The sequence below is a fragment of the Tupaia chinensis genome, unplaced genomic scaffold (genome assembly GCF_000334495.1).
Source record: "Tupaia chinensis unplaced genomic scaffold, TupChi_1.0 Scaffold000542_1, whole genome shotgun sequence".
NCBI classification, from domain to species: Eukaryota; Metazoa; Chordata; class Mammalia; order Scandentia; family Tupaiidae; genus Tupaia; species Tupaia belangeri.
In genome coordinates this window covers 146,961-158,961 of record NW_006160055.1, presented here as the reverse complement: position 1 = coordinate 158,961, position 12,001 = coordinate 146,961, and the positions used below count along the sequence as shown (strand labels likewise).

Here is a 12,001-nt window from a genome sequence, read left to right as displayed (position 1 = left end):
TGGGCAGGGCTGGCCTGAGCCATGGCTGTGGGTCTCTGGCTGCGGGTTGCTGCTGCTCGGCTTCATCCTGCTGGTGAGCCCCCGCGGTCGCCGAGCGCGGCGGGGGCTCCGTGGCCCGCTCATGGCGACAAGACTTGGGCTGAGAGGTTCAGGGCCTGGGGAAGAGGAGTTGGGGAGACGAGCTGGAGCAGCCACTGAGTTGGGGGACTGAGGGACTTTGGGGGACTGGAGAATTGGAATGGACTGGGGAAGGAGGGTTGGAGGAGGCGGGCTAGGGTAGCCAGGAAAGCGGCTGTGAGAGAGCATCTGGAGAAAGGCGCCAGATAAAGGGCTGGAGAACCCGCAGCCTGGAAAGGGGGAGAGGGTTGTGCAGGAGCCTGAGCCGGGAAGACGGTCCCTTTTGGGTCGATCGAGGTCGGCCGCTGCCCGCGCCCCCGTTGGCAGGTGCTAGCGCACCATCTAACTGGCATTTGAAACCGCCAACTCCTTCCACGCGTCCCTGTCCTTCCCACCACCCAACTCCCCACTACTTTAGGTAGTTCTTCTGTCCCAAGTAGGAGTCCCGGCCCTATGGGTCAGACTGTCTCTTTCCTTCTGTCCCCCGACCCTGGTTCCCCTTGAAGCCCTAGATTGTGAAATCCGACCGAATTGACTTAGCCTCCTTGTCCAGGTTTACTGACCAGACTTGTCCCTGCCAGACCCAGCCCTTCCTCCCTTCCTTCCTGGGCCCAGGCACGGGTAACCAGCGTGGAGCGGGCTTGGGGGAAGTAGGGGGTAGGGAGAAGGGTACAGCCAGCATGGTTCCACCACAGAGACTCAGGGGAAGGGAAGAAGCCAGAAGACGGGCTTCCAAGGGCCCCTTTCTGTTCCCTCACTACTACCAATGGGACCATGGGGCAGGACCTCAAGCCCCAGTTTATGGACGGTGATGCTTGGGGTGGGAATTGTGGGAACCCTGGCCATAGGCCAGATTGCCTGGAGGGCCTAAGCCTGGGAATTTCCTGAGTTTCAGAAAAGACATTGTTCAATTCGCCCCCTTCTTAGACCACTCCAGATACTCCCAGAGACTCCAGGCCTAGGATTCCACTCATACTCACTCTTAGAAATGGGGCTATAAAGGCCCAGAGGGTGGAAAAGCTGGAAAAGCATGGCCGGGTCTGTGGGGAGGCAGACTCTTACCTCCGCCTTTGAGGCATTCATGTCTCTGATTTCCCAAACACTGATCTCATTCTAGCTATGCTTCAACCAAGTTACCATTGCTCTGCACGTAACATTAAAGCAATGAGATTTACAAATGTTTAAATGATCTTCATATTTGGAATTTTAAAATTGGTTTCTCCCCATAAAAATGTCTGGGAATTTTATAGCTCTGTTTGAGGAGGGATTTTTAAATTTACTTCTAGCTTTCAAAATAGGCAAGGTCGAAGTCATACAAATGCCCTGAGGAAGCAGAAATAGAATTTTCCTTAACGAACTGGAATCAGAGTTCCTGAGACCAGAATGCCCAAGATCACCATCTTCGGGTATTCCTAGAACTTGGGCTCTGGGAGTTTGCAAATCTCCAAACATGGGATTCTCAGAGAGCTTCAGAGCTGAGTATTTCTATGAGCTTTCCAGAGTCTGGATTTCAAGCTTGTCTTGGGAATCAGCTCCCCACATTTGCAGAGCAGAAGGGTGTGCCTGGAACCAGAATTCTAGATCCGGTCCCTCCATGATCTGGGAAACAATCAGTCCAGTCCCCTGGGGGAGAGGCTGTTGGGAGGGAGAGTGGACATTAGCAGGAAATGGAGGGGGGAAATGGGCAGGTGGAGATGCTGTGGGTGTGTCTGCGGGGCCTCAGGAAGGATGGAGGGCCATGGGACAGGACGTGCTGGGGAGGGCCACACTTGTGCACCCCCACCTGAAGCTGTGGCTGGAGGACCACAAATAGCAGATTCTACTGGAGACTGCAGGGCAGATGGCAGACATGCAAAGCAGTGGCCGAGAAGGCGCTGTCGCTCACGTTGGCTTTGATCACCATCATCATCACTGGTGTGTGACAATTTTGTAAAAGGCTTTCCTCAACCTTAACTCCAGTTTTCTTGGGATGAGGTTAAAGGCATGATGGAAGCTAGACGCATGCATTTGGGGCTCTGTGGGGCCTACGAGACAGTGCTGTTGACCTAAGGGTCGGACACATCTGCTTTTGAATCCCAGCTTTGTTGCTTAGTAGCTGTGTGGCCTTGGACAAATGACTTAACCTCCATGCCTCAGTTGTTCGCATCTGTAAAATGGAAGTGGTGAGCATGCCAACCTTGTAGGGCTCCTGTGGGATTAAATGAAATTGTGCTCTGGACCAGCAGGTGGCATGGTGGTTGGGGGCACTGGATTCCCACATGGCCAACTGTGGTTTGAGTCCTGGACCTGGCGGCTTGCTTTCTCATTTTCTCTCTCTCTCTCTCTCTCTCTGCTCAAATTAAAATGATGGCTGGAGGACCACAAATAGCAGATTCTACTGGAGACTGCAGGGCAGATGGCAGACATGCAAAGCAGTGGCCGAGAAGGCGCTGTCGCTCACGTTGGCTTTGATCACCATCATCATCACTGGTGTGTGACAATTTTGTAAAAGGCTTTCCTCAACCTTAACTCCAGTTTTCTTGGGATGAGGTTAAAGGCATGATGGAAGCTAGACGCATGCATTTGGGGCTCTGTGGGGCCTACGAGACAGTGCTGTTGACCTAAGGGTCGGACACATCTGCTTTTGAATCCCAGCTTTGTTGCTTAGTAGCTGTGTGGCCTTGGACAAATGACTTAACCTCCATGCCTCAGTTGTTCGCATCTGTAAAATGGAAGTGGTGAGCATGCCAACCTTGTAGGGCTCCTGTGGGATTAAATGAAATTGTGCTCTGGACCAGCAGGTGGCATGGTGGTTGGGGGCACTGGATTCCCACATGGCCAACTGTGGTTTGAGTCCTGGACCTGGCGGCTTGCTTTCTCATTTTCTCTCTCTCTCTCTCTCTCTCTGCTCAAATTAAAATGAATAAATAAAGTTAAAGAAACTAATTCTTTAAGAGAAAAGAAATTGTGCAGGGCTGAGCTCATAAGTGTTCAGGAAATATTAGCAATGGCTCGTGCTGTAGCCTGGGTTGGGCAGGAGGGAGGGTCCATGGCGCACGCGGGCAGGCTCCTCTGAGCTTCCTTACATTCTTCCAGGCCTACCCTGCCCACCATCCATCAGGACATCCCACATCCTGCATTCGTTCAGTGAACACCTGACCGCCCTGGGTGCGGACTCTGGGGTCACAGATCTGAGCAAGATCAGGTATAGGAGTCAGGGAAAGGTGCTCATGAACAGATATAAAAGGAGCCACGCTGTGACAGGGGCAGGGTGTGGCATGCTCCCCGGGAGTGGTAGGGTGTGCCTAAGAGGTCTGGGTCGGGGGTATAGGACTCTCCTATGGGTACTCCCTGCTCCATGCCTCGGTTTCCCTTTTGGCTCCTTGCTTTCTCAGTGGCAGCTGAGGGGTCGGGGGTATAGGACTCTCCTATGGGTACTCGCTGCTCCATGCCTCAGTTTCCCTTTTGGCTCCTTACTTTCTCAGTAGCAGCTGAGAAGTTTTGCAGAGTGAGGCCCTGAGGAGAGCTTCAGTCTGCAGAGGAGAGGTGAACGGGGCCCCAGGCTGGGCTCATGCAGGGCTGAGAGTGTCTGGCAGAGCTGAGATGGTGGATGGTGGCAGCCTTTGGAGTGGCCCGTTCTAGCTGGCAAAGCCCTACCTGCTCTGCCCAGGCCCCCTCTTCATTCCTAAGGGGAAAGAATTGTTTGGTTGGTTGGCTGATTTTTGTTTGTTTGTTTGGATGGGTTTTGTTTTTGCTAAAGGGCATATGGACTTGACAGAGAGAAAGAGGGAAAGTGAAAAAGCATCCCCCAGGGAGAATGGCCATGCTGCGATCCCTTCTCTTCCATTCTCTTGAGATTTTGGGCACCCGCACCTGGTGTATTTTTGAAGCTGCCAGGCCTAGGACTCGAATCATGCTGTCATTTATGTAGTTTCTTCCCTTGGTGACCAAATTCTGGGAAGGGTAGAAATGCAGACAGAATTCAGGGCTCAGAACTGGGTGGGTATTTAGGGGATATGGAAGGGCCCCGGAGGCCTAGGTGTGAAATGAGGACTCCATTCTGTGGGTTGGGGATGGAGGTGCCTGCTCAGAGCCACACTGTGGACCCCAACCAGAGAACAGCCAGATAACGTGCCTGGCACGTAGCTGGCCCTTAGTCAGTGTCATTGAATGAATGGAAAGCTTGGCTCAGGGGCTGAGTCCTCCATGACGCCTGCCCAGCCTCCTCAGTCCAACCCGATCTCTGCCTCCACAATGACCCCGGCACTGTCCCTCAGAGCACTGGATGCAGTCTTGCTTGTTTGGGAGTTGGGTACTCACAGGTCTAACTCCCGGGAGCAGGAGGGCCTGGGAATGGGATAAGGGAGAGAAGAGGAAAGCCAAAAGAAACAAACCAAATCCCGGCCCTGCCTTGCAGCAGAGTCTGGGGGGAGAAGTGGCCCCGGATGGGCAAGGAGACAGCAGACCCAGGCCTCGTGATAGCCTGCAGGCCTGGGTTCTGACAGGCGCAGCCTGCCGTCTCCTGTCTCCGGAGCATGGGGAAGTGCCCCCGCACACTAGGGAGCACAGCCAGGGCTCCAGCTGTCTCTCCACCGTCTGGGGCTCCCCCAGTTTTGAGATAGCGCTGAGTGTGAAGCTGCTCCCCTTGTTGAGCCCTTGGGCAGACCCAGCTCCAGTAGAGCTCTGTCCTGGCCCTCCAGGCCCACACCCCACAAACAGGCATTTCCGGGTTTGGTTTCAGCAAAATCACCCAGCTGCAAAGGCTGGGCAAGTTGGGTCCTGGGGGTCTGAGAGGAGAAGCTACAAGCACTCGCTAATAGGAGGCCTCACCAACTGGGCTTGCCTGTTGGGTCCCAGTAGAGCCTAGGGCACCCCCAGTCAAGCCATTTAGGGGGCACAGAGGAAGAAGGGATGGAGAAAGGACCCTATCCCCAGGGGCTTTTCAGGCTATTCTGTGGTATGCACTTTATGTCCCACCCCCCACATGCACCCCTACACACTCCTCACTCCCCCATGCCCCCACCCTACGTACCCCACCCCACCCCCACTCCCGTGGCCTGAGGATAGCACCCTGGGCCCAGCTGGGACAGAGGCTTTGAAAGCCCTCAGGCCTCTCCCAGAGCTGCCCAGAGTTGGGAACTGCCCGAGGGAGGAGGGGAAGAAGAAGAGCTTCATTGTGTGTTTTCCACTGTGTGCCAGCATGGGGGAGGGGACCACACTGTCCCCAGATGTCCCACACAGTTCTCCAGCTGTCCCTCACTACCTCCCACGGGCTGGAGGATCAGGCTCAGTGACCAGAGAAGCTACACTCTGGCTCCATGAGGGGAGGAGTAGAAGGTGCCCTGTGACCCCACTGGGGCCCCCCAGGGCTTGCCTCAGACCAGCCACTCCCCACCCTGCCCCACCGTGCACAGTGGTTTCTCTGTCTCCAACCTGGGTCCCAGAGGGCCAATTAGGAAGTGTATTTTCTTTTTGGTGAGGCAATGGTGGGTAGTTCCGGACCCCAGAACTGCTGAATCAGAAATCAGGAGGGGGAAGGAGAGGGGAAGGTCAGAATCTTCTCATCCGGCCAGTTCCCCCCACCTCCCCCAGATCATTCGGATGCACGTGTCCCAGGGCCCATCTCTGTGAAGGCCTGTCCTGAATCCCAGCTTGCTGACTGCGCTGGGAACCCCATGCAGAGAGCATGAACCTGCATCTGGCCCTGGGGTGTCAGTGTCATCTTGTGAGTCACAGGAACTCTCTGGGCCCAGCTGCTCTTTTAGAATGGGGAGCACTTCATTTTACAGAAAGAAACGCTAGCTCTCCAGTTACAGGAGACGTGAAGCCGGCTCAAGAAACCAGAGGCCTGTGGGGCACTCACCTTCCTCCAAGGTGGGGAGAGGGCTGGGGTGGAGGACAGAGGCTCCTCCCAGTGACTCTTGACCATCACAGTTGCCTTCTGGGGTCTGTTCCTGTTTCCTAAATTCTCTTCTCCAGATCACAATAGTACTCATGGGGCCATCGGCCTAGCCATCAGTCCAGGACGAGGAATCACAGGTCCTAGACCTGAGAGATCACAGATCCTAGACCTGAGAGATCACAGATCTCAGCTGATAAATACCACTAAAATGATTATGATTTAGAAGTAACTTTCTCCTGCTGTTCTAGTCTGATAAATGGTTGCTTTATGACATTTTCTGACATGGTATTCGGTCTTGGGTATCTGTTATTTTGACATTGTTGTTTGCCTTTTCTTATTTTTGCCAGGGTACTCTACCTCGGTCCTATATTTTTTTAAGAATTATTTTATTTAACTTTATTTATTTATTTAAATTTGATCAGAGAGGGACAGAGTGAAAGAGAGAGAGAGAAGGAAAGTGAGAAAATAAGCCACCAGGTCCGGGACTCGAACTGTGGTCAGCCATGTGGGAGTCCTATGCCCTTAACCACCATGCCACCTGCTGGCCCCCATCAGTCCTATTTGAAAGACAGAAGTCTAACTGAAAGAAATAAAACAATAAGTTTTATTTATTTATTTCTTTATTTATTTTAAAATTTAGTTTTATTTATGCATTTATTTATTCATTTTAATTTGACCAGAGAGGGATAGAGAGAGAGATAGGGAGAGAGAAAGTGAGAAAGCAAGTTGCCAGGACTGGGACTCGAACCACAGTCTGCCATATGGGAGTCCAGCACTCTTTCTTTTTTTTTTGGAGAGGTTTTTGCTATAGAGCGCGTGTGCTCGCCAGACAGACAGAGAGAGACAGAGAGACAGGAAGCGAGAAATCACCCCCCAGGGGGGATGGCCACGCCGCAATCCCTTCTCCTCCATTCTCCTCTCGGGATCTTGGGCACGCACGCACACGTGCCTGGCGTGAGTTTTAAGCCACCGGGTCCGGGACTCGAACCGCGGTCGACTACGTGAGAGTCCATCAGCATAGCCATTACGCTAACTGCTGGTCCCAAAACAATAAGTTTTAAACAATAAGTAAAACATAAAAACAATAAGTAAAATGATTTGTTTTATCATTTATCCTCCATGTCCAGTTTGGTTAGGTTATTATGCAAGATAAGTGAAATATCAGGTTTTTACTCCTGTGCCCTTTTATATCATTAAAATGAACACTGCCCTTAACCAGCAGTTAGCGTAATGGCTATGTCACTGGACTCCCATGTAGTCGACCGTGGTTCGCATCCCGGACCTGGTGGCTTAAAACTCACACTGGGCGCGTGTGCGTGTGTGCCCAAGATCCCGAGAGGAGAATGGAGGAGAAGGGATTGCGGTGTGGCCATCCCCCTTGGGGGGTGATTTCTCACTTCCTGTCTCTCTGTCTCTGTCTGGGGAGCGCACGCGCCCTATGGCAAAAACCTCTCCCCCCAAAAATAAATAAATAAGTAAATAAATAAATAAGAATGAACACAAACAAAAAAGAAAAGAAAGATCACAGATCTTCCCATTCTCTGGCTTGGGGTCTTATCTTGAGACCACCGGGTCTCTACCCCTCTGTAACTGTCTGCACTGCTGCATATGCAATGACTTGGTCCAGGGAGAGTGTTCTGACCAGATTATTTGAGGGTGGGGAGGGGGAGGAAGTGGGGAGGCTCTGACTCAGCTAAGGCTGGGGCTCTGGAAGGGCCTGGTGTAGGACTAGGTCACTAGAGATACCCTCATAGATCATTTTTCTCAGAAAAATTTCTCAAAGGAATCAGGTCAGCTCCAACATAGTTCTGGCTTACTTCTCTGGTCCTACCACCTCAGTTGGGTAGGACCAGAGTGGTTAAGAGTGTGGACTCCAGGGTCAGGCTGCCTAGGCTGAATCTCTGCCCCATCCCTCCTGAGCTAGTCCCTTCCCACCTCTCTACACTGCATTTCCTCATCTCTAAAATAGAGGGAGGGCCAGCCAGTGGCTGGTGGTTAAGGCAGCTGGAGCTCACATAGCCAACTATGGTTTGAGTCCTGAACCCAGCAACTTGAAAGATGTACCTGGCATGTGTGCATGATTGCCCAAAATCTCAAGAGGGGAATGAAGCAGGAGGGCTTCCTCCCTGGGGGGTGCTTTCTCAATTTTTTTTTCTCTCTCTCTACCTGGCAAGTGCTCACCAGAGAGAGAGAGGGAGAGAGGGAAAGTAAGAAAGCAAGCTGTCAAATCTGGGACTCAAATCATGGGTGGCTGCAGGAACCAGCAGTTAGCGTATGGCTGTGTCGCTGGACTCCCATGTAGTTGACTGCGGTTCGCATCCTGGACCCGGTGGCTTAAAACTCACGCCGGGCGTGTGTGCGTGCATGCCCCAAGTTCCCGAGAGGAGAATGGAGGAGAAGGGATTGTGGTGTTACCATCTGCCCTTGGGGGTGATTTCTCACTTTCTGTCTCTATGTCTCTCTCTGTCTGTCTGGCGAGCCCACACGCCCTATAGTGAAAATCTCTCCAAAAAAAAAAAATCATGGTTGGCCATGTAGGAGTCCAGCGCCCCAAGCACTACACCACCTGCGGGCCCCTTCATGAGTTATTTCAAGCACTGGAAAAAGGCGAGGTGGGCCAGCTCTGCGTTGCAGTGGTAATGTGCCGCTCAAGTGAAGCAGAACCCACATGGCAGCTGTGGTCCCATTCCCCGACCCTGTCAGCCCAAAACATGCCAGGCATGCACGTGAGTGCCCAAGAGCTAATGAGCTGGACGACAAGGAAGGGGAGCGTGGCCTGGCAGACCCAGTGGATGGTGCTCCTCCACCCTCTGTCCTGCTCTCACTCATGTCCACATGCAAGCTCTATTAATGAATAATTTTTTTTAAAGGTTAGTAGGTTAGCCAGTTGTGTGGTGGTTAAGGTGGCTGAATCTCACGTGATCAACTGTGCAGTTCAAGTCCCGGACCCAGCAGCTTGGGAGAAATATGGGGCGTATGTGCGTATGTGTGCATGCCCAAAGTCCCAAGGGAGGGTGGAGGGGAAGAGATTGTGGCGTGACCATCTCCCCTGGGGGGTGCTTTTCACTTTCCCTTTCTCTCTCTCTCCAGTGAGTACCTCACCCTCTATAGCAAGCACATTTTAAAATAAACATAAATAAAGGACAGATAATAACAGCCCCACCCCCTCAGCTTAGGAAATAAACCGCTTCTGGCCTGTGCCCATCTCCCCCGTCCCGCCGCCTCCCGGTGTGAGGCAACACTGCTACTTGGGCGTTGCACCTTGCTAAGTTGCCTTTCTGCCCTTACCACTTGTGTCTGTGTCCGTAAACGCTGCACGTGACGGTGGTGCATGCTTGTGCATTTTTCATAAGTATTATCACCGTCTTCTCTGCGGCATCGTCTTTTAGCTTCGCATCGTGTGTGTGGGTTGTGCGTGTTGAAACCCGTTGCTCTAGTCTGTCTGTTTTTCCGTGGTCTGAGGATGTCACAGTTTATTTAGACACTTGCTGGTACTGTGAACATTTAGGGGGTTTCCACTCTTTCACTCCTGGGAGTACAGAGTTCTTTGTTTTAGCTTTATTTATTTTTTTAACGCTTGTTGAAATTTAAAATGGAGCACGTGTGCATACACGGGAGAGAGAGCAACAAAGAAAGAAAAGGGCAAGCATCCCTGACAGGGTCTCCACATTCGTCCATCCAGGATTCACCTCCGCAGCCAGGATCGGGGCACGTGCACACACCCAGCCTGTACAGGGAAGCCCTGGGATGTGAACCCAGGACCTTCCCACATGGCTTCGGTATGGTAGAGCGTTGTGTTACCATTGTGCCTCTGCAACTGGCTGGAAGCACTGGGTTTTTAGTGAGCTGTACGGGAGGGGAGGAGGCACAGGCTCACTTTGGTCTCAGTTCTCAGTTCATATGGGGAATCAGACACACTTTCATGAGCAGTGGGGAGCTGCTGAAGGCTTTTGAGCAGGAGCAAGATGCTGCCAAACAGCTTTAGGAACCTACATTTTTGCCTGGGGTTTGCAGTTTGTCTTTGAGGCAGATAGCTGAGTGGAGCAGGGCCTTGTCAGGCCTGGATTGGGACAAGTAGGGTCTGCTCCCACTGGGGAGCCATGCAGCAGGGGCGGAGTTGAGAGGGATCCTACCTTGGCTACATGCACCAGGGAGAGGGCCAAATGTGTGCTCGTGCTGTGTAACTGGGGGACAGCAGGGCCGCTCGTGGAAGTCATTGTCAGGGAGGGAGAGGCCCAGGTCTGCAGCCCCCCACATTTCACCTCGGACCTGCCTTCCCCTGCTCTACCTAATGACTGAGATCAGGATCCCAGGCCTGGGGCCAGCAGGTGGAGTAGCAGTTACATTGCTGGGCTCCTACAGGGCCGACCACAGTTCGAGTCCTGAACCCAGTGGCTTGAGACTCACACTGGGCATGTGTGCATGTGTGTACAAGATCCGGAGAGGAGAACAGAGGAGAAGGGATTGCAGCATGGCCATCCCCCTGGAGGAAGGTGATTTCTTACTTTCCCTCTCACTTACTCTGCACACACCCCCATCACACATGCACAAGAGGCAAAAGCCTCTTGAAAAAAGAAAAAAAAAGACTCCAGGCCCACAGGGGCCACACCTGTCTGCCCCAACATCCAAGCCTGGCCCAGGTCTTCTTGTCTCTCTTCTGGCGTCCTCTCGAGCCAGGCCCTGTCACCAGCACCCCCATGCCTCAGCACCTCCTGCCTGCCACTGCGTGCTCCACACCACAGCCCAGCAAGCTCTCAGAAGGGAAGTCAGATCATGTTCTTCTCCCCTTTCCAGCCACTAGCAACTTCGCACCCTCTGTGGCCTGGCCCCTGCCCGCCACGCCGACCCTTCCCTAACACACTCATCGCCCTTCCAGACCTGTGGAGACCCCGAGCCTCCTGGCAACTCTTAGAACAGGCCACGCCCCTGGCTGCCCAGGCTTGGTAGTGTCCCACTACCCCCCAGACTGGCTCCCTTGCTCAGGTTCTAGTGTTACCCCAAAAGAAGAGCCTGCCCTGGCCGCCCTGGCCACAGTAGGGCCTCCCCTCGTGCTTTCGTCCCCAGCTGTGACAACCACTTCGTGTTTTCTGGCTCAGTGTCTATGGGCTGTACCTGTCCCTGTGTTACAAGGTCCTCAAAGGCAGGAACCTATGTTTGCCTTGCTCTCTGTGGGCTCCACCATCTTCAGCCTGCGCAGTAAATGTTTGCTAAATAAAGTGAATGGAAGAGGGGCCTTGTTTGCTGTGGCTTCTTACTACACGGTCTCTGACTTCACAGGGCTTGCAGTAAGAAACCAAAACACGTGTAATTGGCATCCAGTAAGAGAAGACAGTCCTGGGACCAGCAGATGGTGTAGCAGTTATGTTGCTGGACTCCCAGGTGGCTGACCGTGGTTCAAGTCCCAGACCCGGTGGCTGGAAACTCATGCCATGTATGTGTGTGTACATGTGTATCCAAGATCCCAGGAGGAGAATGGAGGAGAAGGGATTGCAGCATCGCCGTCTTCCCTGGGGAGACAGACTGTCTCTCCCCCTCCCACCCACTCATCCCCCAACTTCCCCCCACGAGCACACATGCCCTCAGGCAAAATACTCTAAAAACAAAAAGCAAAAAAAAAAAGAAGACAGTCCCTTCCAAATGTGGGCAGCCATGTTCTATAGATGTGTAGGGGAATGGAGGAGAAGGGATTGCAGCATCGCCGTCTTCCCTGGGGAGACAGACTGTCTCTCCCCCTCCCACCCACTCATCCCCCAACTTCCCCCCACGAGCACACATGCCCTCAGGCAAAATACTCTAAAAACAAAAAGCAAAAAAAAAAAGAAGACAGTCCCTTCCAAATGTGGGCAGCCATGTTCTATAGATGTGTAGGGTCGGGACCAGGAGTTGGTGTAATGGCTATGTCGCTGGACTCCCATGTAGCTGACTGTGGTTCAAGTCCTGGGCCCAGTGGCTTAAACTCACACCGGGCATGTATGCATGCGTGCCCAAGATCCTGAGAGGAGA

General features: G+C 52.9%; 1 protein-coding gene across 4 annotated transcripts in view; it reads left to right on the top strand.

Annotated features, from left to right (window-relative positions):
• Positions 1–12,001, top strand: part of PNKD (PNKD metallo-beta-lactamase domain containing) — a 103,656-nt gene that overhangs the window by 78,063 nt on the left and 13,592 nt on the right. The window lies entirely within an intron of this gene.